The following is a 10532-nucleotide window of genomic DNA, read 5'->3' on the forward strand; positions in this document are numbered from 1 at the left end:
AACATTGCATTAAATAATCTATTCCCACACTGATTAAAAGACTATCTTGATCTTCAAGTGGGAATTCTTGAAATATTTGATTGAAAGAGTTTTATTGGAGACCTCCAAATCATTGTCTGAGGCTATATTTGTGTGGAGTCTCGACCTGAGTTTTCTCTGAGTTTAAAATGACGAGATAAAAAAAGCTGAAAACTATTTAAATATATTAGGTATTTTATAAAAATTGAAGTAAATAAAGATGCGAGTGAAGTTCGCCAATACTTTTCTGATAAATTTCCTTGAACTTTACTTATGAAGAAGCCGTCTCAATAATTACAAATTGCAAAGATGAGTCACAATCGTTGGGGAAACGTCAATGACGGACTGTTGACGACGTCAGTTCAACTTGGGGTCAACTAGATTCCTGCGTTCAATTTTCCGTTCGTATGGAGATTTTAGAATCATAAAGTCTCTTCAATATGCGACTGAATAGTAAGACATTTGTAAATGACTTTAGAAATGAAAATTCAAAATTAAAATCTTGTTTCTTCATTTTTTATTGGAGGTTTAACCGTAGCTCCGAATAAGGGACCGTAAATATGTGGATTATCCGCGCTTCTCTCCTTTTTTCATGGTTTACAAAATTTATCGATCATCACTAGGGGCGTTTCTTGTAAACTACTCGATTTGAATATTTCACAGCGCTCACCCCCCAGGGGAGAGTGTCAGGAGACCGTTTTTGCAGCAACAGAAATATCCAACAAGAAATGGCCTCGCACATTTTCTGGCAAACTAATTCGTCCGGGGAATAATTTTGTCATTAACAATAGTTGTTAGGATTTATTATTGAAACTCGAAAATGAGCATTGCTCTCGATGGAATGGTCGGTTATTAGTCAATGCGCCGAGAGAACTTGTTGGTAATTTGAGAAAATGAGTTCTATTAAAAGTTTTTATACTTCTAGAGATAGAGATTGTTCGGATTTTGTTGGAGTAGGTAGGATAGGATCTCCGGAATTGATCCCTTGCGCTTCATCGCCTTGATTGGTGAATAAAAATAAAGAAAGATAAATAAAATACACTGACACACACTACACTGAATTTGACACTAAATATCTATCAATCGATCTTTAACCGTTGAGTTTTTGTATATGTTATTGGAGGGGCTCTGGGTATTCCATGTCATCCCATTTATTGTACCATGATTATCATCGATATTTGCAGTTAATGGACTGCCGGAGAAACAATGTAGATTACTGATGACTCATTATTGGAATCTAATGGAATTGTGATTTTTCAATTATATTGGATGGCCTCGGGATTTCAAATCACCCCTAGTTATACGAAATTTCTATCATTTGGTACAGACGGAAAATATAATTTGTTCAAATTGGGGTAGTTCTGCCAATTATTATGATTGTGTTCCATCACAAAGAAAAATGTATTATTTATCATACTATTTTCAAAGAAAATTTCGACAAATTTTTTATCAAACGATATTTTAGAGGCGAATATTTTCTTAGCAGTAAAATTTTCCCTTCAGATTTATTTATTTAGAATGGGAGGACATATTTAGGGAGACCCAGGGAGGCAAATTTGAAAGACTAAATCCCTTTTGCTTCGAAGAAAAAAAACCAGTCATTTGTGCAATTAATCTCTGCGAATTGTTACATGTTTTCATTCTGGCAATCAACGAGTTGCTCAACAATGCACAGAAACATCGTTAAAATCCGTCGAGTTACTATTTTAACCATTAGCGGTATTTACGTAAACACTGGTGGGGCAAATTGTTATGAGACAATTAGTCACTCCAACTGTCCTTCCTGAGCGTTTTAAATAAATGACTGGGCTGCCCTCTCCACCCATCACCCGTCTCACTTTGTACTCCACCCGGTGTCATACTCTAATAGCAATGTCCATTGCGGTAATTATTGAATCGATAAAATGACTACAACTCGGACGCAGTGGTGCAACAACAGAGACTGATGGGTGTATTACAGCATTAAAGCGTTTTGCATCAATTGATAAAAAAAAAAAACTTGGAAAACGGATAAACGACGGTGAGGGTATGAATGGAAAATATTGAACATTTGAAGCTGCTGGTGTACATGTGTGGGTGATGCACATGTTACCAGGCGATTAATGCGCTTTATAATTAACACGTATACACCCGCCAGCGATTAATCCCGTTACTTTGCGTTTTATACATTTTTTTTTCAGTTATTCACTCGTTTTTTAGTTTCTCGCTGGATTCGTACCTCGATATAATTTATGCTCCGTCTGTGGTGTTTAAAAAATATCGCGGTTCGGAAAGCTGAAAATCTATTCGCTGGGGGGAGTTTATTTTGAAATCACTTTTAATTGGAGGTTTTTTATTCAATGGTAATGTGGTTGGGGATAAGGGAATTATTTGATGATGAACAGTGGAGCGGGAGATGGTGCTTTCAAGTGCGATATTTATGCAGTTGCTATTTCAATTTATTGATTTACATATATTCAAAAATGTTCGCTCATGAAAAACACCAAAATGGGGATGGGAATTAAAATTTCAGCACGAGATACAACTGCACTCATGTCTTATATATTATAATATATCCATTGGTGCCGTTAATTTCATTTAAATGAAACAATTCACTATAAAAATATCCCCCCACCCCCCACACCCCAATTCCCCAATGCCTTCAATATTCAAAATACACACAAACTCCTATCACTCATAACGATCTAATTGCACTTGTCTGAAACTTCCAACTCCATACCCTCACTCCATCCCCAAATATTTCTCATTCACCCCCCGTAACCCAAGCAAAGCTTCTCTAAAAGGTCCTGTGGGAAATCCCCGGGCCTAGAGGTCGTTAATTGGTATATCAGGAGATGAAGAAAATACGATAAGGGACTCATACGTGCTCAGCAAACACAAAGAACTGAAATTCTCCAAATCACTCCCAAATAAATTTTCACCACTCGCAATCTACCAGAAACCCCTTGCATTCTTTGACCCCTGATTGCTCCACGTCTCATCAACTCCTCTGCCCCTCTGGCTCAACTCAAAAGATTTCTCCACTTTATTAAAGAAAAATAGAACTTTTTGAATGTACAAATTACGTTTATTGTCATCGCCCTCTTCACAGCAATAAAGGCTGATATTAACATCTCTAGAGGGAGCTCGAGGAACTATATATTCTCTTCCAACACGAGTGAAACTATACAACTTCTTCCCCAATATGTTCCGAGGAATTAATCAATGGAAGATTTAGCCCATTACTGTGATGAAAGACAAACGAACAAGTTCTCAGAAAATTTTGGCTCGGGCCAGATAAATTTTCGGTCGAAGATGACGAGAAAAGAATTTTTTTGGTGCACATTAACGAATTCGAGGATTTTTAATTTTCTGTCTTTTGTATTATGTGCCCTAATTAGCGTTTGCATTATGAGCTGCAGTGAAATTCCGTAATTTGATTTTCATCTAGGCAATTTGCGATGAATTTAATCAGAGTGTAGTGGTCATTTTAATTTTATCAGGACCAGTCCGAAACAAACAATATCAGATTGGCATTTGATCACTTTGATTTCAATCGTCAGACATCTTGAGAGCCAAACGTAGCCAGGATCAAGTGTCTCAAGGTTCACAAGTGTCAGACCTTCCGAGAACCTGCACTTTTATGGGTCAAATGTCGTGAGGGGTAACTATTCAAAACCATTCAAACAATCCATAACCACTCAAAAGATCAAATGTCTGAAGTGGGTTGGACACTTGAAGATTCAACTATCTTATAAAGGAATTTAGAATCATATATCATAAGGATCAAATGTAGAGGGTGGGACGTACACAGGGGGAAACAATAGAGAAGGGTACGAGCAAAGGGCTTTTAGATAAATTCACCCCCACGATCAGAAGTTTATCTAGAAATTGTTTACTGTCAGCAATAGGGGAGGAATATCTGGAGGGACACATGCAAACGAATGTCATATCCACAATATAAGATCGGCCAACTAGTTTAGTAGTTATTCCCTGATAGTTGGAATTATTATTACTCCAATTACTGACGGATATCTCATAAATAAAGAGAGATGAAGGAATCCTCATGAGCATCTTCCCTCCCCCCAATATTTGGGTTGAAAAAAAATTATTCAAAAGTCAAACTGTTATCGCCTCAGATCACTTTTCAGGCTGAGGCAATCGCACTCATCTTAATTTACCAATTCAGTGGAGAAATCCATGTCCGCACAGACATAAATCGAAATTTTGTGCCCCCATCCAGCCCAAGTCCATTTCCACGTCCACCATTTCCAAGATTGTCGAAATTCTGCTAAACTCTCTACACGATAAGGTTCGACACCTTTTCCAAATAAACGTATTGCGTCATTTGTCATCGCCTCCCCCTCGCAGTACTAAAGATTAATATCAACTTCTCCTGCGGGAGATTGTGTCAAGAGAGGTGAGAAAATATATTCTCCTTTTCTACACGAATAAGAGTGTATAACCACGTCCCTCGTATGTTGGTAGGGATTAATCAGTGGGAAAAATTAGGTCATGACGATAAGGAGTTCACTGGGAAGAAAAAATAATGGAGGAGTAGCCACCAACTGCTAATGGAGAAAGGATGTGAATGTTGGCAAGAGTGAGAGAGGGGGAGGGAGGGGGTGGCAAGACTCTGAGAGAGCGAGTGAAATACAGTCAAAAAGGTGGTGAGAGGCATTTGAGGCTGGATGGAAGGGGTGGGGAGAGGGGTAAACGCGGTCTAAAACCACAAGCAACCCTGATGACGTGACCACAGCATAACGCGTTTCCATGGGCTTCTCGTGGGAGAGAGGTTAACTCCCTCTCAGCACCCTCCGCACGTTATTTCTCGTTTAGCGGTCACTGAGTGAAAACTAGGAGTATAACCAAGGTCAAGTTATCAAGTCAACTATCGGATGAAATGTGAATTTAATTGTTTCAGTTGGTAAACAGAATTTTGAGTAAAGGGGGTGGGCGAGGGTGGGAGGGGGTGGAGAGACGTGAGGGCAGGGAGTTTGCAAGGTGGGGAAGTTCGAGCTGACGTTGGAGGGGAGGAAATTTGGGAATGATTGATTGGGAAATATTCGATGGAAATGTTGGATGCGAAGAATGATATGATAAGGGGTCGATTTTAATTGGGGAGGATATCGACATTTTTTTGAAGCGGCTCAGACTCGGTGGTATGATTAACAGCCGAATATATTTGATTGAAATTTCTGGGACATTTTGATATTGGTAATTCGAAATTTCCTGGAAAAATGTCTCGCGAGGGAATATCTTAGGTCGATCGGTCTGGGAAGGGGGACGTTAATTAGAAAATGTCGGGTGAGAACTGAATTTTTGAAATTCTAATTAATTGGAAATTGAGTGTAATGTTGAATGAATTAAAATTTCGAGGGGATGCTTCATGGGACACGAGTGGTGTATCATTTTTGAATATATTCACTACATGTTCGTGGTGTCACTTGGGACAGACGAATGACCTACACTTTATAATGAACTGTTCTCTGTTTGATGGAATAAAAAATAACTTCATTAGTTTATCATCGTGAGTTGGGCCGGTGGAGACAAATGAGGTGGCTGAGGCAGGGGAAAACTTCGTCTTTCTTGTGTGAGCCCTAAAATTGAGATTTCAAACTTCATTAAATTTTTTTCCTCGGAAACTTTTCGAAAAACCTCATTTTCCAATTCTTCGGTAGGAAACTGGGGGTTTTGAGTAAAAAATTTGCGCTCAGTTGGAAGGGAAATTGTAATCTGATGCAGTTATCTCTGTGAAAAAATTATTTTTTTATTTTCTCTGGAACCGGCCGCCATTGTGCATGAATATAAAGTACAATATAATATGATAATTTCGGATTTAAATTGGGAATGATAAAGGTCAATTATCATTTGAAGAATATTGGAATTTTTGAATTGACTTCTACCGCCTGAAGTGGTTCATATAATATAAATGGTGCCATCTTCTTGACAGAAATTTTCGAGACAGTTCGTTCCCAATTTATGTGGAGGTATAATGCCATTCATATTTTATAAAATTCAGTTATTGATAATTCAGAGTTTCATGGTAAAATTTAATGGTGAGAGAGAGAGTCTGTGTTCAACTGTCTTATGGGCAGTGGTTATAATTAGAAAAATTCCGATAATTACTGCACTTTTCAAATATAAATCAATTGACAGATGATGGTCATTAATAATCTCTCATCCCAGTCCAAATGAAACTGTAAAATAAAGGAAGGACAGAAAATAACCGATTGTATATGAGGTGTAAATACTCCCTCTTTACGGGAAGTTTCCTTGCGAAGATCATAAATTGTCCTTTTCGAAAGTTCTAACCAGAAATAGAAAAAATTGGAAACTCGTGAGTACGAGAAAACCAGGAAAGTCACGTCCAAGTAATAAAATCAGGTGGCACGCGGACCCCGTCAGTATCCTTTTTTTACTCCCTTCACGTCATTTCCAGATGGGCCCAAAATCACCGTTGAGGTTATTTCATAGACCTCTCAACTAGTTCACACCCTCGTTTCAAAGTTGTGGCCAATAAAACTATCGAAAAAAATCCGGGAATTTAATTTACTCAAATTTCAATTCAAATTGTTAAAAAAAAGTCTGAGAGTCGTATACACGGACAGAAGCTTTTGATAAAAATGAAATTAGAAAAGTAGAAATGACAATCAACCACTTTTTAGGAAAAAACTAGACTTAGGAGGCAATTTTTGTGATAAACCCAACCTTCGTCCCTCATTTCACCCCCTGGAGGTCTAATTTTGACCTAAAATTTTTTTCCGAGTAATTTTGAGTTTCCATAATTTCGTAGGAGTCTTTATGAACTCTAGATCATTCAGAAATCGTGCTGTAGCTCACGCGTAACACCAAGATGTCCTGGAAAACCAAATTTCCAACAAAAATCTTCACTTTATCCCTCATCCCTTGCTCATAATCCCAACTCATCCTTCTCTCATCTTCTATATCATACGAAGCTCATTCCGTCTAGGTGCATAAATTCACCTTCAGAATATCTTTTTCCCGCGATATCCTAGCATTTAACACTTTGTCTTTCAAAAGTGAACAAACGCATATCCCTCTTGGGGGATTTGGGTAGTGCCAACTGGTGCTGCAAAAGAGGCAGGGTAAATGTCAGTGGACGAAGACTTAGTGCCCCAAGGGCAGAAGGACTCTCACGGAAATCCCCCAGAAATTTCTCCGGGTAAAGGCGTAGGTAGGACTCTAGAGCCGGTGGGTGGACGAGAGGACGGGAGTGAGGAAACGGCGGGGTAGAACTGGAGCAACTGCAGACGCAGGATAGGAGTGAGAAATTCATTGCACGGGGAAAGTACACAGAGGGCTCTTTTCACAAACGCGTTGAGAATCGTCAAGATGGTGGGATGTGGAGAAAAAAGGGGGCCAGAGGTGGAGGGAGGGGTGAAAAAAAGGATTTATCTTATATCCAATGTCTTTATCAATCTTGGAAGGATTTTCTGGATGACAAAAAATAACGTGGGCCGTGAGAAAGCCTTAAGAACATCATTCTGGATGGAGGGGGACTGGAAGGGAGGTTTTTTGTCTTTTTATTTGGGACAATATGTACCAGGGTATTATCGTTGTCCGCTTGAATTCTTGAAATAACAAGGGACATTCTCGAGATTCGTGCGCTGATGATAGGGGCGAGGAACTCAATTCGCGACTGCTCTTTCTGACCCTCTTTAGGGGATTATTTATTTGGTTTTTTTAGGCGTGCGATGCGGGGTTTTAATTATTTTTCCGGGGATGGAGTTGAGAATTTTCCCAGTTTAATTGAGGAATTTTGGGAGCTCTGGATGGAGTCTTTAAGATTTTACTCCTTTTTTTATACCGGTTTCCTAGTTTTAAAGCAGACATTTTACACTGGCCAGTCTGCTCGTCGTTTTCGACCCTCCGCGAGTGAGAAAAAGGGCCTTTGATAAGACCCCGAAAACGGGGATGATATTCTGTTTCTCTATTTGACATTCCATCTCTCGTAGAAATAATTTTTTCTAAGAAATTCATCGAGAAATTCAATAAGTGATATCCTGGGGGTTCATCCACCATTAGCAGTCTGATATATCCTGAGTTTAGTTTATCTTAAGTGTGCATACTGAAGGCTGTTAAATAGGGTTCCACCAAGGCCATGTGTATGATGGTATTAATTAATGGGACTGATATAGCACTCTTCAAGCCTTTACAACATTAGAGTCGCTTCATTAAATTTTATGCAGGAGCATCGAAGGTGAGAGCACAGCGTACACCATCTCCCCTGATAACGCGTTCACATATGATCGAATGTGGCACAGAATAATGAACGATTAGCAGTTAATTGACGGTCACATCGACATCCATTAAGTCATAATGCGATGATCTAGTGAGAATTTTCATGTGAAACCGCGACATCAACTCAATCGGTCCACTTTAGTTTCAGTTTATTGCGGACTGCAAGACCATTTGATATACTCTTATTAGTTATCAATCATTATTGAAAGCTCAATTATACAAATTACTGTTATATAAGCACATGAACCGTCAATTTAACAGTAAATGGAGCGGTGAAGGAGTAAATAACAACCGGAGCTTGCGGTGTTCACAATTCTCTTGCTGTTTTTTCAAAAAATCGATGAATTTACAGCAAAATTTCTCACCCCCTTATTCTTATTCCTATTGAAATATGGGAGTATTGCATTTACCCGTCATTTTTCGTACCGAATATGAAAATTTTCTCCCTTCTTTTTTCCTCGTGTAACATCCTCCCTGAAATCCCGTGGATATTTTCCGAACGAATTCAGTGATCGGGGTAAGATGAATGAACCCCATACTCAATGGCATTTTGAATATATCTCTGAACACATCGAGTTCAAGCGTCAATCATTTTACTCCTCTTAACCCCACACAGACTGAATATTCGATAAAAATGGCGTATCTTCTCCGTAATTTTGAAATGGGGTTGAGAAAATGTGAACGAATTTTTTTCCGATCGTCCTATAATCATTATCTGGCTTCTCGCATAAAGTCGTGATAATTCTGTCCCTTATCAATTGTCTTTCTGATATCGTCATTCCCACTTACCGGGAGCCCTTGACACCACGGAAAATAATTCCAAAGCTTCGGGTCTCGTTCAATCGAAAATAATCGAATCGAAGTTTCTTAAAAAAAAAGTTACATCTCAGAATAAGACGAGCGCTTCGAAGCCCAAGTTTAGTTGCACTCTTGACCTCTTCCGCGATACCATACCCAGCACCAAAGTAGACGATATTGCATCTCCTTTTTATTTCCTCGCATTTTCTCTCCGTTTGACGAATACTTGGATTGTGGGACTTTTTTCTCGTATCACCAAGTGCTTCTGTGGATAACAAACACTACAGAATATTTTATACATGCGGTGGAGGGAGAATACGAAATATAATAAAAAAGGCCAACGCGAAAGGGCCCTCGACAGCTGAGTTCACATATTCACGTACTGCAAAACATCAACGTGTTTTAAGTGGGTTACTAGCGCTTTCTCAGTTACATTTTGTTCGACATCAACTCCACTACGTTAAAAAAGCGGGATAAAGTGCACGGGTGACTCCTTCAAATGGACCAACACCTGTGTACAAACAAACGTCGTCGAGAAATGTCTATTTTATAATTCTGACACGAAACTTTGAACTTGAGTTATGAAGTAATGAGGATATTTCTGGCTTTGAAGCACTTGGGTATGATGTGAGCTTTACAGAATTGGTGATCTCGTATGTGTGATTGAGGATTCTGTTCACAATGTTGGATAGAAGTTGAAGCATAGAATTGAATTATTCGGGAAAAGGGATGAGGTGAGTCAACTGTGGTGGAGATGGTGTCTGGACGTTCGGACGATTTTGGCTGGGGGAAGCATTTCATCGGGGCGCTCGTTATTGGGGTGAACCCGACAAATTCTAGCACTAAGGCACTTTGGTGATTACACGGAAATTACACCGTCATTTTTCTCTTCCTGAAATCCTCGTGAAAATTTGGAATTTAGCCAGGAGAAATAATTTCATTTTGGGAGTTATGAAACTCTGGTATTGAGGCGGGTTAAATAATTTTTCAGTCAAATTAGAAAATTCAAAAGTTGAATCACTTCAATTCGCCCGTTGGAGAGGGGATTTTTTTTTAATGAAGCGAAAATTTCATGGACGATAAAATCCATTGTTCATTAATAAAACCATAATCTAGAAACTTTTCCCTGAAGTTTATCAACTTCTCCCCTTAGCGCTGTTTTCTCCCTAAAATCGGAAAATGAGGCACAAAATGATGAGCTCAGATGAGGTATTCTTTCGGAAAAATTCTTACGATACAGGAGACATCGGATCATTTAATCATTTCATTAGTTCTCATATGAGAGCTGCGGTATATTGACAATTCCATACTGAATAATGGCGACCAAGGATTTTTTAATACTCTTAATTGTGTCGGGATTGAATGCTGATCGACAAATTTTATGATGCTCTTGATAATTCACGAAAAATTCCTATTTGAAAGGACAATGATGAAATTGACAATGAAGATCCACAGACTAATCTGCTCACAAC

Source organism: Diachasmimorpha longicaudata, chromosome 13 (genome assembly GCF_034640455.1).
Source record: "Diachasmimorpha longicaudata isolate KC_UGA_2023 chromosome 13, iyDiaLong2, whole genome shotgun sequence".
NCBI lineage: Eukaryota > Metazoa > Arthropoda > Insecta > Hymenoptera > Braconidae > Diachasmimorpha > Diachasmimorpha longicaudata.